The following is a 22114-nucleotide window of genomic DNA, read 5'->3' on the forward strand; positions in this document are numbered from 1 at the left end:
GAACCGCAGGCTTAGTGTGATGCACAGATTTGGGGTCACTGATTTCTAGTTTAGCTACCTGCATTCCCCCGGTAACCAATAGCATAAGAAGTAACAACTGATGGCAAGGTGCGGGGGGCAGGGGGCCAGGCCAAGAAACTAAACACTATGGCAGTCCCATGTCCTTGATTGACATGATGGGCTGAGGTACCTCCAGGACCCCAAGGGCACAACATGTCAACACATGTCAACACAACGTCCCACCTTCAGCTAACATGTCCAAGTCATCACAAGGAGGTGGGTTGCATTCTGTCTCTTTTGGTGACCTGGGTGACATGTAGCTACGCCACACTGAAGATGCTCATAGTTTCTCTAAAACTATGTCCAACTAACCAGTTCAAGGATATCCTTCACAAAACTGCAGTGACGTGCCCAGAAATTAAGACCTAGATAAAACCAAATGAGAATCCAGGTTCTGATACCCGAGTGGGATATGGATGGCAGTGACAGAGCTTGGAACCCGAACAAGATTGGCATCTCCAGCCTTACGTCCTGCAGGTGAAACCACTGAGATCTATAGAGAGAGAAGTGAGTTGCTCAAGGTCACAAGTCAGTGAACAGTAGGAATTGGGAAAGAGCACAGGTCTCAAGGATTCTAGTACTACCTTATTTTCATCGAAATATGCTGTCGCTTTTCTAAGGTAGTTTAACAGAACTTCCATCCCATGGGCTAAAACCTGTTGTTCAGTCTCCAGCTCACAACTGGCCTGGTATTTGAAGGAGCTCCCGATCCTGCCTGCCTTCATCTAAGTAAAACCAGAGTAAGGAAATTGGCTGGATTAAATCCCTATGAGCACATGTACAGCTTTCCATACCTGACGTAGATACTTTAAGCAACTGCTGCCACATATGTTTTGATGTGAGAGATGTAACGAGGAGAAATTATGTCCTATCCACAACCTATGGGAACGAGTGTATGAAAGGAAATGGGGGACAAGCATATACACGTCTCCTTTTTCTGGTGTTCAAACATTTATTAAGAACCTACTATGTATCATGGCTCTGTCTACAGTTCAAGTATGCTAAGATCTTAAATGGAAATGGCTCAGAGTCTCAAAGGGTGACCCCAAGTCTTCTAACGGAGCCTGTGAAATTTAATAGTTGGGAGGCTAACACCAAATCTCATTTATTGCTGTTTTAAATGAAATAGATCACAGTTAATAAAGAGCCTGCAAATTAAAGTAACCCAGCAGTCTTAACTAGCAATTAAAATGACTTTTTTTTCCCTATCAAAGGTGAAAGCATATGCTGGAGCGAATTTTGTCACGTACAAGATAAATGAGCAGTTTGGCTCAGCAGGGAATAATTCCAGTTCGTATTGAAGGATCAGTTTCAATATCAAAATCTTGTTCTCCCAATGTCAGGAGCCTGATATGATTTCCTGAAGACACCAGGGCTCAAGAGCTTTCCCTGTGAGGACACAAGCCCGGGTATACCTTCCCCTCATCCCTCCCCACACACTCAGGGCAGTAAAGGAAGGAATGGAAGTGTGATATTATCTGGGTTGTGTCCAGAACCTAAATGCCAGCAAAAGGGTCACCTTCCTCACTGCTACTATGGGAGCACCCAACACTTACACAAGTATGTAGGGAATGAGAAGCAGGCGGGGAGAGAAATGTGCCTGGCAACGTCTAATCTAGATGGATGCCCATTTTATTCAGCCAAAAAATTCCTAAGAGCGTGTTGGAAGGACTAAGATGAGCTCTGGGAAGCACCAATCATGCTTTAGGAGAGAAGAAGGTAGAGGCCCATGAAACTGGACATAATGAGCGCATAATATTAATACAATAACGTGCAATACCTTCCGAGTTCAGCTGTTTGGAACATTTCTTCCCAAGAACCTGACTTGCCTCTATGTGTTCATTTGCCTAGCTGGGAAAGAATAGAAGTAGTGGGGACTCCTGGGTGGCTCAGTCGGTTAAGCGTCCGACTTCAGCTCAGGTCATGATCTCATAGTTCCTGGGTTCAAACCCCATGTTGGGCTCTGGGCTGACAGCTCAGGGCCTAGAATCTGCTTCAGATTCTGTGTCTCCCTCTCTTTCCTCCCCTCCCCCACTCGTTCTCTCTCTCCCTCTCTCTTTCTCTCAAGAATAAATAAACATTAAAAAAAAGAAAAAGAAACAGTGGAGGTGGCATGCCTGATGGAAAGACAGGAAATTTTTACTGACAACAGAAGACAAGAAGAAGACACATGCAGAAGAAAAAAAGAAAATATACATAAATAGAGGATATATGGACAGATGTTTAGATGGATAGACGGATTTATCCACATGTACCCATAATAGATATGGGATGGATGGATGGGTGGGCCAGTGAATGATCAGTATAAAAGAGGAAGACACCATTGCTAGATTCCTACTTGGTTTCAGTCACTGAACATGGAGCTTCCTGTGCATCATCTCATGTCAACCATCTGTGACAGCATGGCTATTTTGCCTGTTTCGCACATAAAGAAACTATCAACACAATAACATCGTCAGGGTTAGATTTGAAGTCTGGTTCTATGTAGCCACAAAACCCTTGGGTCTTCCACTACCCACACTGCTTCTCACTCAAGGTCATGCTGAAATTCGGAAGACACTGTATTAGAGAATGGAACACAAGCCATGTAGACTTGTTCCATGAGTGCATAATTATAAACTACACCATCAAATCTACACAACCATTTAACATATGCATTCTACTGAACGCCAGGATAAAAAGGCAAAAGAACACAAGAGATTCCTCACAAATCTCTCCCTACTTGATAGCAAGCAGGTGAGAAGCACATTTCTGTCCAAGATTGTTTTTCACCACCTCTATGCTCCACACCCTGACAGTGCCCACACCCCCACCTCCCAGCCATTTTTTACCCCAACAGTGTTCACACTTTTTTGTACGGGCAAATTGCCTCGGGTTTTGTTACAATGAAGATTCTGGTTCAGAAGATCTGGGATCTAAGACCCAGCAGTTCTAACAAGTTCCCCGATGATGTCAATGCTTCTCCTCTGAGGACTACATTTCAGGTAATTAACCTCCACTCTATACCCCATTGTTAGGCAAAATCAACATGTTAACTGTAAAAGGCTATTTAGCATCATTCTGTGGGCACTGAGAACATTTAAAACTTGTAATAATAAGACATGTGATGTGGACGGAGGAGATTTGGACTATCCATATATTTAAGGGAAGAGTATCTGTAAGTTGTAGAATCCTTCCAACCAGTCCCCAAGTTACTCAGCTGCAGTTTTACGTTAATAAAACCAAGAACTGCACAGTAAAGAAAAGACGCCATCTTGATGCCATTTAAATATATATTTACTTCTTATTCATGATCTTTCACCCATTTAATTTTCTCTGAGAGATTATGCAGGTCACTTTTTAAATGGGTTTCAATGTTTCCAGGGCTGCAGCTCATTATAAAAATGTTCACAGCAGATAGAATCTTGCTTCAGCACAGCACTATTTTCAAACTGGCAGCCGCAGAAATCGGTATGCAGATATTGTACCATAAACATTAATTTAGTATTATGTGGAAGGTTGATTGATTAATAAATACATAAGCCAGGAAGCCTAATTTAACTCTTAATTCACTTTTTTTTTATTTCACAGAGAGGGAAAAATTAATCTAGAAGTGTTGATTGATTGAGAGTTTTAGTCTCGTCTAGACAGCCATGGAAAATGACTATGAACCTGGGACTTTGCAAACTGCATCATTTGCAAAATAAACCCAATCAACAAATTTCATCACACAGTGATTGATGGTCAGAAGGGAAAGGCTGTAGCGATCATGGAGGAGAAGAATATGTAATCATCCAAGGAAGCAGCTCGCCTTACAGAGTGGATAAAGGACAAAGAATTAGCAAATATTTTCAGCTCAGAGGTGGACACAATTGAAAGAAAATACGCTTGAAGGTTTTTTTTTTTTTTAATTAATGAGCATTAGAGCACTCCAGTAGACTAGCAAATTAGAATTAGTACATTGCATCCTTAAGAATGTACAGAATATAAACATGTTTTAGCTGTTGTGGTCCCACAGCAAAGACTGCCTGATGTAAAGAACCGACTTACACTCTTGCTATGATTAAAAGGTCACATTTAGAACCAACTGTTCTATATCAAGATTTGAATAGTGTTGAATTTTTTCTAAAAACAAGGGAAGCATGTTCATTGTTCTCTTTTTGAAGAGTAGCAATTAGGCTGAGCAAGGCAATTGCTTATAAATTAGACCTGCATCTCCTTCCTGTGATTCTGGTTTTCCTTTCCAGCTCATATTTACACAATGACAATCAAGGTCAAGTTCCAAGCCCTAAGCCTCAGACGGCTGACATCAGAATCATCAATATTGTTTGCATTTAGTGTGTCCATGGAAGGAAATGGAAGGAAGGAAAGAAGGTAACATTTGAGGACCTCCTATAATAAGAACTGCTAAATATTCTGCCAGAGATTCTGATCTAAGTTCCCACATCAACACTTTGGTTTATTAACCCCATTTTACAAATGAGGAAAAAATATCAGGGATGTTAGGATGATTGGCTGACACTGCAACCATTTAGGTTGGGTTCCCTGCAGGCTCTAACGCATGCTCTTTCTATAGCATCAGAATAATCTGCAGAGCTTATGAAAACAGACTGTTGGACCCTATGCTCAGAACTGATTCCGTCAGCGTATCTGTTTCCTATTGCTGCTGTAACAAATTACCACAGTCTTAATGGCTTTAAAACACAAGTTTGTTAGTCACAGTCCTGTGAGTCAGCACACAGCTTAAATGGGTTCTCTGCTTAGAGTCTCAGGGGCCAGAAATCAAGGAGGTGCTGGGAGGACCGCATTCTTTTTCAGAGCCTCAGGAAAGAATTTGCCTCCTGGGTCATTCAGTTTCTCATGCTTGTGGGACTGCATCCACATGCCTTGCTGGCTGTCAATCAAGAGCCAAACTGGCCTCTAGAGGCTGCCTGCATTCTTTCCCATGCTGTCCATGCAGCCCCCTCTAGCAGATCCCATCTCTCTCATATTTTGAACCTCTCAGACTTTCCTCTCCACTGCATCTCTCTGACTTCAGCCAGAGAGACGTCTCTACTTTTAAGGACTCACTGTGATTAGAATGGGCCCACTAGATAATCCAGAATAATCTCCTTGTCTGAAAAGTTTATGAACCTCAATTGCACCTGCAAAGTTCCTCTTGTATGTGATATATTCACAGGCTCAATGGATTAGAGGGTGGACATCTTTGGTGTCCGTTCCACCTGTTATAGTCAGTCTGGGCTAGGGCCCCACAATTTCCATTTCTAATATGTTTCTCGGTGATGCTGATGCTGCTGGCCCAAGACCACATTTTTAGAACCCCTGCTCTAGCTTCTTCTACTCCAAGTATGGCTCATAAATCAGCATGGTCTAGGAGCTTCTCAGAAATGCAGAATCCAGGGCCTCATCCCAGACTTTGTGGATAAGAAGTTGCAGCTTAGGGGCACCTGGGTGGCTCAGTTGGTTAAGCGTCCAACTTCGGCTCAGGTCATGATCTCATGGTTTGTAGGTTTGAGCCCCACATCAGGCTCTGCACTAACCGGGTAAAGCCTGCTTGGGATTCTCTCTTTCTCTCTTTCTCTCTCTGCCCCTCCCCCCACTCACACTTTCTCTCTCTCTCAAAATAAAAATAATAATAATAAACTTTAAAAAAAGTTTTTTAAAAAGTTGCAGCTTAACAAAGATTCCCCAGGTAATTTGTGTGCACATGAAGCACTGTCAGAGGCCAGTGAAAAACAGGGCAAAACATGGGAGTAAAGTATATGTTTTATTTATTCTCAAAACATTTTGGAAAGACACAACTCCTCCCTTGTCCAGTGATTGCCCTTTATTTTCTCTGGGAACGAATGAAGTGAAGATATCTTACCTACGAAGTTATACTCGTAAAGAATTCCTGCACTTTCTCTCTGAGTGCCTTTAATCTGCCTGTCCCTACTCCCAATTTTAATTCAAGAGAGGAAAAAAAATCTCCCTGTGAACTCAACCCCAGAAATGTTTGACAGCCTGGAAAAATTGCAGGTTGGATTCGATTATTCATTGGGCAGCTTTGACAGGGACATCCTCCTTTGGTCATATCCAAAGTGTGATGGGAATAGATGTCAAATGGCACTCAGACGGGATTGAGGACGAAATACGGTCCTGGCCATCACCTATGACCAGAGACAGGGTGGGCTCCAAGAAACACAGCATACTCTACTTTTACTCTGCCATTAATAGGATTTCCTCAGTCTTGGAAAAAGATTTAGCAAAATCTCAGGGTCCCAGAGGAGAAGGAAATATCATTAACCCTTTTATTGAGGATGCTATTGGTTTTCTGTGAGTTGCCATTAGAGGAAAGTGACTGCAGTTAGAATATATTGAAGAAGACACAGAGCGAGACCGACAGCCTAGGACCAAACACTCGGCTGACTTCTATCTCTGGCCCAAAATGCCTGAATATAATTACTGAAATCTAATCATTAGACAGCCAGAGAATAGTGGAATATGTTTCAAGATGTAGACATTAACTGAAAATTAATTAACTCAAATTCTGTTTTTCCTTAATTTAAGGTGAGATAAAGAGAACACAACAAAAATGGACAGATGTTTGGGAGTGAAAATAAGAATATATGAGTACAGTGAAGTGCTATGAAGTTAACCCCATTGGTAAACCACAAGCTGACAATCTCTCTCTCTCTCTCTCTCTCTCTCTCTCTCTGTCCCTCTTTCTCTCTCTCTCTCTCTCTCTCTGTCCCTTTCTCTCTCTCTCTCTCTCTCTCTCTCTCTTACACACACACACACACACACACACACACAATGCTGTTTCTTTTTTAGCGTGCCAAGCTCCAGGTAATAAAGACCCATATTGTCTGCTTAAATTGGGCATTTGTTGGGGCGCCTGGGTGGCTCGGTAGGTTGAGCATCTGACTTCAGCTCAGGTCATGATCTCGCGGTCCGTGGGTTCGAGCCCCGCGTCGGGCTCTGTGCTGACTGCTCGGAGCCTGGAGCCTGTTTCGGATTCTGTGTCTCCCTCTCTCTCTGCCCCTCCCCTGTTCATGCTCTGTCTCTCTCTGTCTCAAAAATAAATAAACATTAAAAAAATTTTAAAAAAAATAAATAAATAAATTGGGCATTTGTTGCAAAATGAGCCTGAAGAACCATACAAACCATCTCTCAGTCCCAGTGCATTCTCTCTACCCTTGCACGTTTCCTCTTTGATCAGGTAAGGAGACTGTTTCCATTTCCAACACTAAACCAATCCTCTAAAACATTGCTAAATTCTCTGTGGGAACTCAATAATAAAAGTACCATGGGCTGGCAAAGGATGTCAGCAGCCCAGAAATGCTTAATGAGGTACCTGAAAATGTATGCAAATTATACCAGCAAAGAGTCGATAAGGCACCGGGCCATTCAGGCAAGATATGGGACAAAAGCCAAAGAGATAAAAACCACTCCAGAAACCTTGAAGGGAAAAGCAGTTCCCACCTCCCTGATCAATGCCATTCCCCACCTCCCTTTCTGGAAACTATTTACCTCAAGAAGCATTTACAGAAGAAAAAAAAATCAGTTTCCTGAAATCTGAAGAGTGTTTACCTTTGAAAACCACCTGGCAAAATAGCTTAGCTTTCAACCCTTCACTGAATTGCCAGTGTTCTTTCTGATCCATGTTTAACAGCAGTGGAAGAAGAAGTAGGAGAGAGTCCAGATCAAAGGTAGGATCCCTCAGGGGTCACTGGGAAAACACAAGATGACCCTACACTGGATTTCTGACCCGACAGGCAGTAGTCAGAGGTTGGCATACAGTCAACAAACCTTATAATTTTTGCCCTGTACTTGAGGATTGGGCAATATTCTAATTCTGTTTGACAAGTGGTTAGTCTATGATGTGTCTCTTCTTTAGAGCCTGTGACATAATATTTGCATCTGTTTTGGACATGGCTGTTCAAAATGCTGCTACTGTTAGTAAGTCTCTTCTGGATATTCATGTGTGGGCTTCGCTGCACTTGTCCATGTAAGCACCATCATGAAAAGGGTTTTCTAATTCCTATCTCAACCATTTTTCCATTCCTCCCAGCTTCCCACCCATCTAACTTTTCTTTCTCTTCTTCTTCTCTTCCCCAGCAATTCATTCCTGAAGTTATTAGCTGGGACAGAGCAGGTGAGGAACTACAAAGATGTAGCCTGCAGTGGGCTGTCAGAGCCCCAGCAGGGGCAGGAGTGTGCTTACCCAAGAGGGGTGAGTCAGCACAGATGCGGGGTGGACCACAGGGAAGGAAAGTGCAGTGGCAACAGAGATCATTACATACCGAGGGATCAGTCAATACATTAATGGATGGGGGAGAAAGGTTTCTCACTGTTTGAGAGGGGAATTGTAAACACACAAAGGGAGAAAACTAAAGTGAATGCTGCAGTGTTGGATTGGAAGTGGAAGAATTGGTTTCAACTCATGTTTTCCATATATAAAATGGATTATAAAATATACATGTAAATGCATAAGGGTGTGTGTGTTTATGTGTGTGTGTGTGTGTGTACATATATGTTCCCTAGTTCTAACCATTGAGATAGCTCACAAGGAGTGAGATTCCTGCAGCAATGAGCCCACTTAGTAGCCAGATCCCAGCTTCTAAATACCATTCTCCACTAAAAACAAAAACCAAGGCTCCTTGAGGAAATGACTAATTCTAAGACAGGGTCCAGAAAATTACAAGATGAGCCTGTGATATCTCATTAGACCAGCAAGCAATAGAGTCCTCAAAGGATGCTGGGGCCATATCAAAAGAACACAAGGCAGCTTGACTGAGATAGTACCAGCCAAATCAGAGACCATTTGAACATCAAAACAAATAATGATAATAACAGATTATAACTCTTGGAATAAAAAGAGGAAACCCATGAGTTCATATTGATATAAAGTAAAAAAATAATAATAATAATGAAAAAAGGTTTTGGTAAGGAGTGGGTTATTTCCATGATTTCAAAGTACCTTGCCCAAAGTACTTTTTTACAAAAGGCAAAGTAATAACTTTACAGTGGAGAAGGTTGGCAGACGCAACAGTAATCAACTAATCAGTGTGAATACTATCAGTAATGGAACAAATACAAATCATTCACAACCTCGTAAGATGCAATGGGAAGACAGCACGACCTCCATGTTGTTCTTCCCTACAGTGTGTAACCTGCATCTAATTATAAGAAAGCACGGGACAAGCTCACACAGAGAAACATACTGCAAAATAATTGCCTTGCAATCTTCGAAAGAGTCAAGGTTATCAAAGTCGAAGAAAGGGTTAAAACTGGTTCCAGAATGAAGGAGAGAACAGAGCCAAGACAACTAAAGGCAACACGTAATTTTTGAACTGGATAATTTTTCTCTAACAGGCATTCTGGGGAAAATAGGAAAACTTGAACAGGGTCTAAAGTTTCAATGGTTAAAAAAAAAAGAAAAAAGAGGAAGAAGTTCTTTTTACCATCCTTGCAACTTCTCTGTGGGTTTAGGGTTGTTTTATAGTAAATACAATTCTATGAAAGAAACTTAATAAAATAAATCACTTGAACCTTAATAATTCTCTCCTTTGATGATTTCATTCACTCTGAAGCATACCCCCATTTAACGCAGATGATTTTCTGCATTAGTGACCTGTGGCTGCATGACAAATCACCCCAAAACATTGTAGCTCAAAACCACCATCTACTGAGGTCAGTATTCTGTGGGTCAGAAATTTCACACGGGGTCAGCTGTGGTTTTTCAAGGATATGGGGCTGGGCTTACTCACATGTTTGTGGTCAGCTCCCAGTCCTGGGGTGCTCCTTCTTTGTGAATTTAGTGGGTGTCAGTTGGGACTACAAAGGCAAGGGGACGCATGGTTGGTTAGTATCTAGCCAGGTGGGCCGGGCCTGTTCCCATGGCTACTCAGGTCTCCAAGAAGAACAAGACAGCAAGGATGATTTCCAGGAGGAAATCACTTATTCACAATAAAAATGAGAATAAATATTTTGTAGGATTTTCATGGAGATTAAACAAGATAATGTACTGTTGACCCTTAACACGCAGTAGGCATTAAAAATTTTTTCCATACTCTTTTCTCCTTCCCTAGGCAAAACCTACTCCCCTCTTAGAATTCCTCTTGACATGTTCCCAATGGTGCAGGCTTGTGGAAACATGGTGGTCATTTTCAAACTGTCCTTTTCCCTTGTCCAGTCATATTCAACCTGCCCACCTAACTAAAGGGCTTATATCACAGTCCTCTAGAACTTTTTTTTTTTAACTCTTAAAAGGTTTTTAGTAATCAAATGCAGTTCATTCCATTTCTGCAATCTTATTCAACACACTATGGATGAACATCTCACCTTTCTGGCCCTTTTGCCAGAGCTGCCCTTCTCCCTTCACCCCCTGCATCAGGCCCGTCAGCGCCACAACCAGGCGAGTCAGATCATACACCTGAGCTCGCCTCCTCAGTGTGCCCAGCCACTTCGCTCAGATGATGCACCTGCAAGTTGCGGCCTGGTGGTATGACACAGGGCTCAACTTGACTGGAATACCTGGATTCCAGTTTCATCTCTACCACCTACTCACTGTGTGGCCATACACAAGGTCCTTAATTTCTCTTAGTTTCCTCGCCTATAAAATGGGGGTGAGGTGCTGCCTTAAGAGGCGTTGGGGGATCAAGTGAGGAAACCCACAGAAAGCACTTAGCCTGTGCTTGGTACCTGCCAAGGGCTTTAATAAGGGTTAGCCATTCCTATCGCCGCCGTCCCCCACCCCCCCCCCCGCTGCCTTGAATACATTCTTTCCTTACCATCTCTGCTTGCTGCTCCCTCGGACCAGGAGCAGGACCAGGTAAGGTCCAGATCTTACCTTCCCCGAGGGCACCAGCACCAATAACACCTAACTGAAACCCAGCCTCTAGTGTGGCTTCCTCAAAACCATCCTCCCTCATCCCCACCGGAGAAACCAGTGCAAGTGGGAAAGTCCCAGATAACATTTCCCTACTAAAAGCTTCACCTATAGCTGTCTTCCCAAACTATTTAGGATTAAGAACCAGTGCATTTCCCAACCAAATATCAGTAACAGAACATATATTTGTAAAACGCAATGAAACCTAATTATTGGAAATTTTTCATGTAAAAAAACAAACAGAAAACACAAACCCAAGATTTCTATTATTAGATTTAATAGATATAAATACTCCCTTGGATTGTTTTGACAGTTTCTAAACATACTTATTCCCAATTGCACTCATCTCCCTAGGGACTCATGGCAAAGAGTTGCTGAACTAAGAATGATCCTTTCTCCCTTCAGAAGTGCTGGTAGGTGTCCTACAGGACCTAGGCTCTGGCTAGTTTCTTGTTGAGTTGCCCCAACTCTTAATATTTATACATGTCATATACATATATATGTGTATACATATATTTATACATGTCATATACATATATATGTGTACACATATATGTGTGTGTACACATATGTGTACGTATATATGTGTACACATATATATGTATATGACATGTATAAATATTAAGAGATATATAAAGATATATAAGATTTATATTTATATATATAATGTGTGTATGTGTGTGTATGTATGTGTGTGTGTGTGTGTGTGTGTATATAATTACTTGGGGTTTCCCCCAACTTGCAACATTTCTATCTCTATTCTTTCCCACATGGGATTCCATTTCCCCTTTCAATTTTTGTGACCAGGAAACTCCTAAACATCTTTTGAGATTCTATTCAGATGTTGTACAGCCTAAAGTCTCGCATGTCTGCTGTTGGTATTGAGGCTCTGTCCCTGGCACTGTGGTTGATTGCCACCACTGTCCTGACGTGTTTGTCTGACTACCAGCACTCCAGTGGCTATGGTCCCACTCTGTCCTAGTAGCCATTGATTGCTAAGTCCCGCTACCTCCACCAAAGCTGCTACAATACTAGAGCTTGAAGGAAAACATCCCCGAGTGACTAAAGCCACCGGAGACTTTTAGTGAATCCCACTTATCCCATTTTTCTGTCCCTTCTCCTAGGGTAGCTGGGACGATAAACTTGAAGACTGATCCAGAAAATATTTCAAGGACACCAGCCTGTATATCAAGAGTTTTGCCAAATACCTACTACACACCTGGCATGCAGCTGGATGCTGTAAATACAGAAGTAAAGACAGAGTCCCTTCAGAAAAGTAATGCTTAGAGCAGTTCAAGAAGCACTATAATCATAGAATGTGCAAGTCGTTGCAGTAATTCAAGGAACAGCACGTAAGTGGTAACACAGATTTTAGTGCTGGGTCTGCATGAGTCTCATTTCTGTACATCTTCTTCACAGAGACACTGACAACCTTTTCTCTCTTTTCAAGGATGTTTATACAGTGAACAGCTTTGGAAGATAGAAATAATGTCTTCTTCTACAGCAGAAGGAAGAAATGTTTGTTGTGTAGTATAACAAAATTAGTGTCTCCCTCCTGGGAAAAAAATGGGCAGCTTTTCTGGCATCCTATCTATTGTAAAAGAGGTTTCCTAAGCTCGGGTTTCCTCAGCTTGAAGCAAACCCAGTACATATGCAGCATCTAGGGCCATGTGTTGCACCCATGGTGCTTGGGGGTGCGAAAGTAGATGACATGAGCATGATGTGCATGCTGCTTGCTCTATGGGGAGTAATAAAGTCCTTTGTCTCTTACCTGGGAGTGTCGTGTCTTCTATCAAATCCATGAAACTATAGCGGACTAATGTGTTAGTGTGAAAGTAGGGTAAAATCTAAGAGCTATCAGAGTTCTTTTTTTTTTTTTTTAATTTTTTTTTTTTTAACGTTTATTTATTTTTGAGACAGAGAGAGACAGAGCATGAACAGGGGAGGGGCAGAGAGAGAGGGAGACACAGAATCCGAAACAGGCTCCAGGCTCTGTGCTGTCAGCACAGAGCCTGACGCGGGGCTCGAACTCACGGACCGTGAGATCATGACCTGAGCCGAAGTCGGACGCTTAACCGACCAAGCCACCCAGGCGCCCCAAGAGCTATCAGAGTTCTTGACATTTAGATGGGTTCAAGGGAATTATTTCAGGGTCCTGACACCCACCTGAGCTAAAATATGTAGGGTTTTGTTTTTCTTTTTTTTTAGTGTTTATTTATTTTTGAGAGAGAGAGAGAGAGACACGGAGCGTGAGTGGGGGAGGGGCAGAGAGAGAGGGAGACACAGAATCCAAAGCAGGATCCAGTCTCTGAGGTATCAGCACAGGGCCCAACGTGGGGCTCCAACTTGTGAACCATGAGATTACAACCTGAGCCAAAGTTGGACGCTCAACCCACTGAGCCACCCAGGCACCCCTAAAACAGGCAGGCTTTGTGTAAGTTAGCCTCAAAGGCATTCTAGAACACAAAGTAAAGACCATATGGATGGGAAAGAAGGAATAACCACAAAATACGTTTACAAAAATTCAAGTAGACAGAGTGTCTGGGTGGCTCATTCCATTAAGCGTCTGACTTTGGCTCAGGTGGTAATCTCATGGTTCATGAGTCCAAACCCCATGTGGGGCTCTGTGCTGACAGCTCAGAGCCTGGAGCCTGCTTCAGATTCTGTATCTCCCTCTCTGCCTTTCCTCTGCTCATGCTCTGTCTCCCTGTCTCTCTCAAAAATAAATAAACATTTAAAAACAAATTTTAAAAACAATTCAAGTAGAACAAGTTGACCAGATCACCATCAAGGGTTTTACACACAGTCACAAAACTAAATAAGTGTATCCAATTTGGCCTTAAAGTCTACTTTGAGATAAAACTTTTAATAATATTAACCACAGATGTACAATTAGCTAATACAGTATTTTCCAACCAAACTGATGAAGAAAAACTGTTCTGTGTCATGTTAATTGCTATGCCAATAAAAATAGACTTGCCTTAGTTTCTTAACTGGAAGGAAAGTTCAATAGGTTTTGGTGTTTGAGTTGTTGCTGTTGTTGTTGCTGCTGCTGTTTTTTCACTGAAGCCCTTCTTGATACTTCAATATGGTAAAAAAATATTTTGAATCACCAAAGGGGAAAGTCAGCAGCATGCAGCCTAGACCAAGCTAATCTGATCAGGTATCCTTTGTTTGAGGAACTCTGATTAACATTTATTTACCAGACTCATTGTTCTGCTCCTCCTGATATGAGTGATGTTTGTATAATCCATTTAAAAATCACTATGGCATTATAAGCAAACAAATGAAATGATAATTGAATAAAATTAATCGTTGGCTGGATTTGCCTTAAAATGTGTCTGTAGAATTAGGATTCTGTAGTCCTAAACCTTCATAACCTAAAATAAGTGAAATTCCATAAAGGTTTGTGTGTATCTGTTCTCTGCTCTGATGACCTACAAATTAATAAATCAAATATTAATTGCACAGGAACATTTAAGTATTTTAGTCATACATCTATGTCTCTAGTTGACTGAACTGTTCCAAGATATCAATTCACTATGCATATATATATGATTCAGACATTGTTTACTTTGCCAATAGAGTGCACTTAGAGTTTTATTACACGCCAGGTCACTGAAAATGGAGCATAGCATACTTATATTAGTTCCATGTAGAAAGATATACAACATATGTAACAATATGTGTATCATATGAACATATATATATCATACATACACATTTTAGAAACACCTATGCAAGGTCCTTCAACCCTAAAACTGAAAGGAATAGGAAACCAATTAGGACAAAATCGACAACCCTTTGATTGTAATCCTTTGACTGTTGATCACTTTTTAGCTGAAACAAGGGTTTAATCATTGTTACAAGGTCACACTACAATATAAATGTAAGTATCATTTCCTTAAAATTGTAAGAAAAATTGCTATTTCTCACACTGAAAAGCTCTCTTGGCCAAAAATATTTGGAAAATTTTTCATTGCCTATTGAATGGCAAAGATTCAACATATTGGCTCACTGCTGTCTGTAAATTCACCCTTGAATCATCCCTAGCATGGAGCTATCATAGGGAAGGAAGACAGTCAATCGATATTTATTAAATAAGTAAATGAACTTTTCACCTTTTAGTTGATACGATGATATACAATTTTAAGTATATTTGCTGATGTCTATGAAATTCTTTACCACCAATCCATTTCATTCAAAGGATTTAAAAGTTTATTAGAAAAACAGACAAATGCAAAAGAAATGTTTAAATGGCTTGTCAGACAATAATGAAATTACTGAAATCCTGAGGATTATATAAAATACAACAATATACTAAACATAGATAATATTCTGCTTATATAAGTTATACATTTAAGTTGAAATACAGACATGTTTGTCACTATAGTTTTTCTTTAATGAAATCATTACTCGAGTTTTACAATGTTCATTTATTTCCATTTTTTGAGCTTCTTATAGTGAGTGGCATTTATTTCATATAATTCTCCAGATTTTAACAAATTAATATTTTGTTATTGAAAATGTGATGCCAAGGAGTTAGAAATTTAGGCTGAAATCAATAAAAGAGTTTAAAGCACATAGGTGACTTTTCTGTCCCTGTCCCCCAAATAACTTCTGTGTCTCTCTGGTTCATGGGCCTTGTTTCTTCATTTGTGTGAGCATTAGTTTTGATCTACCCAGGATAATCCTCAGCTGCAAAGCCCTCTTCACCAGTGTGCATGTATGAGGACTCACTGCCACACCTATCCCTAAATTATTTGTGCTTATTAGGCTCACATCTACAGAAAGATGAAAATCAACAATTCCCAGCCTCAATGAAGTTATGATCAATGTGAGAAGTCATATTTTAGATTCCGGGGAAGACAGTGGAGTGCAGGACCTTAGGCTCACCTTGTCCCACAAATGCAACTAGATAACTCCCACATCAGTGTAAATAATCCAGTGAACAAGCCAAGGGCTGGCAGAACAAACTGTCCACAGCTAAATGTAGAGAAGAGTCCACATGGAAAAGGGTAGGAAGGGTGGAGGCACCGTTGGGAGTTAAATGGCCCCAGAGGGCTATCTGCAAGAGGGAGAGATAGCAGGGTGGAGAGGGGAAAGAAATAGACACCCACACATACCCCAGGCACAGGGAAGACAAACCCCATAACATTTGGCTTTGAAAACCAGAGGGGCCAAATTTCAAGAATTTTTACAATCAGCAGGGCTTAACACCTGGAACTTTAAAAAAGTCACCAGTCTCCTGGGAAAGCCTGGAAGGTGAGAGGAAACTGAGTCCCCACCCTTAAAGAGACAGTACAACAAACAGCCCCACATAGATACAGCATAGAAGCAGCAGTTTGAAAAATACCTAGGATTTGCAAGATGAAGATTTGTTTATTCATTTCAGAGCATGTGCTGGAGGATCAGAGATCTTGGGAGATTTCTCCAGGGACAAAGGAGATGCCAGGTACCGTTTCCCTTCTTTACCCCCCAGGATAAACACACAGACACCTGCAGGAACCAGTCAGCACTTACACTCACCACCTGACGTACTGTAAGTCCACCCCATGCCCACATTCTGCTGCAGACATGCTCCCTGCAGCCCGGCCTCTGCTCCAGGTCCCCTCCCACAACAAACCAACACAAACTTTGCTAACACCACATGTCCTACCACCTGCGTAGCTTCTGCAGATCTACCTCTTCTAACCTGGCCTGCTTCAGCCCCTACCGGTTTCCCGCCTGCCAGCACGGACCCTGCTGACACCACATGCACCAACCCCAGGTTCTACTACAGACCTGCCCCCTCTACTATGCACTTGGTTGGAGCCCATCCAGAACAGTGCCACAAGCTCAGCAGTGTGTAAGCATATGTGACAGGTGTCAGAATGACTCCCACCTGGAAAGAGGGAAAGATAACCACACACATCAGTCTGACTAAGGCCCCACCAATGTTGTCCCTGGACAATAAAGGGAAATCACCTTGCAGTTCAGTGCTACTGCATGCTATCTGGCAAACACCTGGCTTGACTCAACTAAAACCCAAAACAGCCCCAGATTGGCCCACTACCAGCACAGGCAAAGAGATCCATTACAGAGGCCTGGGCTGAGGGTGAAAGCAGCTCAGCCACACATTAGGGCAGATGCAACACACATAGGAGACACCCTGAAGCACCAGATTCCAGGTAACAGAAGACATGGCACTGCAAGGCACTAGAGGACCACTTCTTCATAAAGGCCTTTACTTTCAAGAGCAGGAGACATAGCTGATTTTCCTAACACAGAGAAAAAGACAGGAAGACTTAGACAACATGAGGAGACAGAGGAATATGTCCCAGATGAAAGAACAGGACAAAATCACAGCAAGTGAGCTAAACAAAACAAAAATAAATAGTATTCCTGATAGAGAATTTAAAGTAATGGTCATAAAGATACTCACTGGACTTGGGCTTAAGAGAAGAGTGGAGGACCTCAGTGAGACCCCTAACAAAGAGATGGAAAACAAAAAAGAACTCAGTAAATGAAGAACTCAACAAATGAAACAAAATACACTAGAGAGAATAAATAGTAGACTACAGGAAGCAGAACAGATTGGAAACCTGGAGGACAGAGTCATGGAAAGCAATCAAGCTGAACAAGAGAGATAAAAATAAGAAGAAAAAATAAAAATAGACTTAGGGAACTCAGCGACACCATCACATAATAACATTTGTCTTATAGGGATCACAGGAGAAGAGAGAGAAAGGGGAACAGAAACTTTATTTTAAGAAATAATAGCTGAATAACAGCTTCCTAACTCTGGAGAAGAAAACAGAAATCCATATCCAGGAGGCACAAAAAGCCCCTATCAAAGTCAACCCAAGGAGAATCACACCAGGACACATAGTGATTAAAATGGCAAAAATTGGTGATAAGGAGAGAATTTTAAAAGAAGCAATACAAAAGAAAAGTTACATAAAAGGGACACCCCTTAAGACTATCAGCTTATTTTTCAGCAGAAACTTCACAGACCAGAAGGCATGACATATTCAAAGTTCTGGCATGGGGGAGGGAACCTGCAACCAAGAATACTCTATCCAGCAAGGCTATCATTGAGAATAGAAGGAGAGATAAAGAGTTTCCCAGAAAAACAAAAATTAAAGGAATCCATGGCCACTGAACTAGCCCTGAAATAAATGTTACAGGGGATCTTTGACTGGAAAGGAAAGCCCATAACTAAAAATAAGAAAAGTAGGAAACACAAAAGCAACAAAAATAAGCATATCTATAAAAATCAGTCAAGAGATTCAAAAAATAAAAGGATATAAAGCATGACACCATCAACTAAAATGTGGGGAGTAAAAAATGGGTTGAAACTTAAGTGACCATCAACTTAATATAGACTGCTATATGCATAAGATGTTATATACAAACTTAATGGTAACTACAATTAAAAAACCAGTAATAGATATGCAAAACTTAAAGAGAAAGGATTCCAAGCAAATCACTAAAAAAGGCCAGCAAACCATTAGAGAAGATAGCAAGAAAAGGAACATAGAACTACGAAAACAACCATGAAACAACTAACAAAATGGCAATAAGTACACCCCTATTAATAATTACTTTCAAAAACATGACTTCAGATGTAAGTGGACTAAACGCTCCAATCAAAAGACCTAAGGTGATGGAATGGATAAATTAAAAAAAAAAAAAAGCAAGATTCATCTACATGCTGCCTACAAGGGACTCATTTCACACATATAGACATCTGCAGATTGAAAGTAAATGGATGCAAGAGGATTTATCATGCAAATGAAAGTGAAAAGAAAGCCAGCATAGCAATACTTATATTGGACAAAATAGACTTTAAAACAAAGACTGTAACAAGAGACAAAGAAGGACACTATATAATCAAAAAGGGAACAATCCAGTAAGAAGATATAACAATTGTAAATATGGATGCACCATCATGGGAGCACCCAAGTACATAAGGCAGCTAATAACAAACATAAAGGAAGTAATTGATAGTAATATGATAAGAGTACGGGACTTTAACACCCCACTTACACCAATGGGTAGATCATCCAAACAGAAAATCAACAAGAAAACAGTGACTTTGAACATTATATTGGACCTGATGAATCTAACAGAAATATTCAGAACATCCCATCCTAAAAAAGCAGTATACACATTCTTTTCAAGTGCCCATGGAACATTCTCCAGAATAGATCACGTATTAAGCCACAAAACATGTCTCAACAAATTCAAAAAGATTAAAGTCAGAACATGCATCTTTTCTGAACACAATGCTATAAAACTAGAAATCAACACAAGAAAAAAATCTAGGAAGAACACAAATACATGGAGGTTAAATAACATACTAGTTAAATAACTAGACAATGAATGAGTCAACCAAGAAATCAAAGAAGAAATAAAAAAATACACAGAGACAAATGAAAATGAAAATACAGCAGTCTAAAATCTTTGGGATACAGCAAAAGTTGTTTTAAGAGGGAAGTTTATAGCAATACAGGTCTACATCAAGAAGCAAGAAAAATCTCAAATAAACAACATAACTCTACACCTAAAGGAGCTAGAAAAGGAAGAAAAAACAGTAGAAAAAAGAAAATATGAAAATTGAAGCAGAAATAAACAAAATAGAAACTAAAAAAAAAAAATATCATAGATCAAGGAAACCAGGACCTGGTTCTTTGAAAAGATCAACAAAGTTGATAAATCTTTAGCTAGACTCATTAAAAAGAGAGAGGGGTGGGGGGACTCAGATAAGCAAAATCAGAAAGGAAAGAGGATAAATAACAACAATACCACAGAAATACAAAATATTATAAGAGAATATTATAAAAATTATATGCCAACAAATTGGACAACTAGAAGAAATGGATAAATTCCAACAAACATACAATCTCCCAAAACTGAATCAGGAAGAAACAGAAAATTGTAACAGACCAACAACAAAATCGAATCAGTAATCAAAAAACTCCCAAAAAAACAAAAGTCCAGGACCAGACAGCTTCCCAGGTAAATTCTATCAAACATTTAAAGGAGAGTTAATGCCTACTCTTTTCAAACCATTCCAAAAAATAAACGAGGAAGAAAAGCTTCTAAATTCATTCTAAGAGGAGAGCATTACCCTGATACTAAAGCCAGGAAAAGATACTACAAAAAAAAGAACTACAAGCCAATATCTGTGATGAACATAGAAGCAAAAATCCTTAACAAAATATTAGCAAATCAAATGCAACAGGACACTAAAAAAATTATTCACCACAATCAAGTGGGATTCATTCCTGGGATGCAAGGATGGTTCAATATTTGCAAATCAATCAACATGATACATCATATCAACCAGAGAAAGGATAAAACCATACGATCATTTCAATAGATTCATAAAAAGCATTTGACAAAGTACAACATCCATTCATAGTAAAAACCCTCAACAAAATAGGTCTAGATGGAACATACCTCAACAAAATAAAGGCCATATATGAAAAACCCATAGCTAACATCATACTCAAAGGCGGAAAACTGAGAGGTTTTCCATTAAAATCAAGAACAAGACAAGGATGTCCACTCTCACCACTTTTATTCAACATAGTACTGGAAGTCTAGCCACAGCAATAAGAGAAGAAAAATAAATAAAGGCATCCAAATTAATAAAGAAAAAGTAAAATGTTCATGATTTGCAGATGACATGATACTACATATAAAAAATCCAAAAGACCACCAAAAAACAACTAGAACTGATAAGTGAATTCAATAATGTTGCAAGATATAAAATCAATATACATAAATGTATTACATCTCTACACACTAATAAGGAAGTAGCAGAAAAGAAATAAAGAAAACAAGCCCATTTATAATTACACCAAAAATATTAAAATACCTAGGAATAAACTTTACTCTGAGAACTCTGGAAAACATTGACAAAAGAAATTGAAGATGACAAAATAAATGGAAAGACATTCCATGCTCATGGATTGGAAGAAAAAAAATATTGTTAAAATGTCCATACTACCCAAAGCAATCTACAGATTTAATGCAATCCCTATCAAAATACTAACAGTATTTTTCACAGAACCAGAATAATCTTAAAATTTGTATGGAACCACAAAAGGCCCTGAATAGCCAAAGCAACCTTGAGAAAAACAAAATTGAAGGTATCATAATCCCAGATTTCAAGATATACTACAAAACTACAGTAATCAAAACAATGTGGTACTATTACAAAAATAGACACATATATCAACGGAACAGAATAGAGATCAGAAACAAACCCATGATTATATAGTCAATTGATCTTTGACAAAGGAAGCAAGAATATACAATGAGAAAGAGACAGTTTCTTCAACAAATGGTGTTGAAAAAGTTTCATTCATGCAAAAGAATGAAACTCTATCACTTTCTTACACCACACACAAGAATAAGCTCAAAATAAATTAAGGACCTAAATGTGAGATCAGAAACCAAAAAAATCCTGGAAGAGCGCACAGGTAGTAATTTCTCTGTCATCGGCCATTGCAACATTTTTTTGATTTGTCTACCATGGCAAGGGAAACAAAAGCAAAACTAAACTATTGGGATTACATCAGAATAAAAAGCTTCTGCACAACAAAGGAAAGAATCAGTAAAACTAAAAGATAACCTACCAAATGGGAGAAGATATTTGCAAATGATGTATCTGATAAAGGGTTAGTATCCAAAATATATAAAGAACATATACAACTCAATACCAAAAAATAAATAATCCATTTTAAAAAATGAGCAGAGGACATACAGACATGAAAAGAGGCTCAACATCACCCATCATCAGGAAAATGCAAATTAAAACCACACTGAGATACCACCTCACACCTGACAGAATGGCTAAAATCAAAAACACAAGAAACAACAAGTATTGGCAAGGATGTGGAGAAAAAGGAACCCTTGTGCACTGATGGTGGGAATGCAAACTGGTGCAGCCATTGTGGAAAACAGTATGGAGGTTGCTCAAAGAGTTAAAAATAGAATTATCATATGGGCCAGTAATTTCAGTGCTGGGTATTTACCCAAAGAAAATGAAAATACTAATTCAAAAAGATACTTGCACTCCTATGTTTATTGTAGCATTGTTGACAATAAACAAGATTTGGAAGTAACCCAAGTGTCCATTAATAGATGAATGGATATAAAAGATGTGATGATATAGATAGATATAGATATAGATATAGATATAGATAT

Source organism: Panthera pardus, unplaced genomic scaffold (assembly GCF_024362965.1).
Source record: "Panthera pardus isolate Hobbes unplaced genomic scaffold, ASM2436296v1 HiC_scaffold_1, whole genome shotgun sequence".
In the NCBI taxonomy this organism is placed as follows: domain Eukaryota; kingdom Metazoa; phylum Chordata; class Mammalia; order Carnivora; family Felidae; genus Panthera; species Panthera pardus.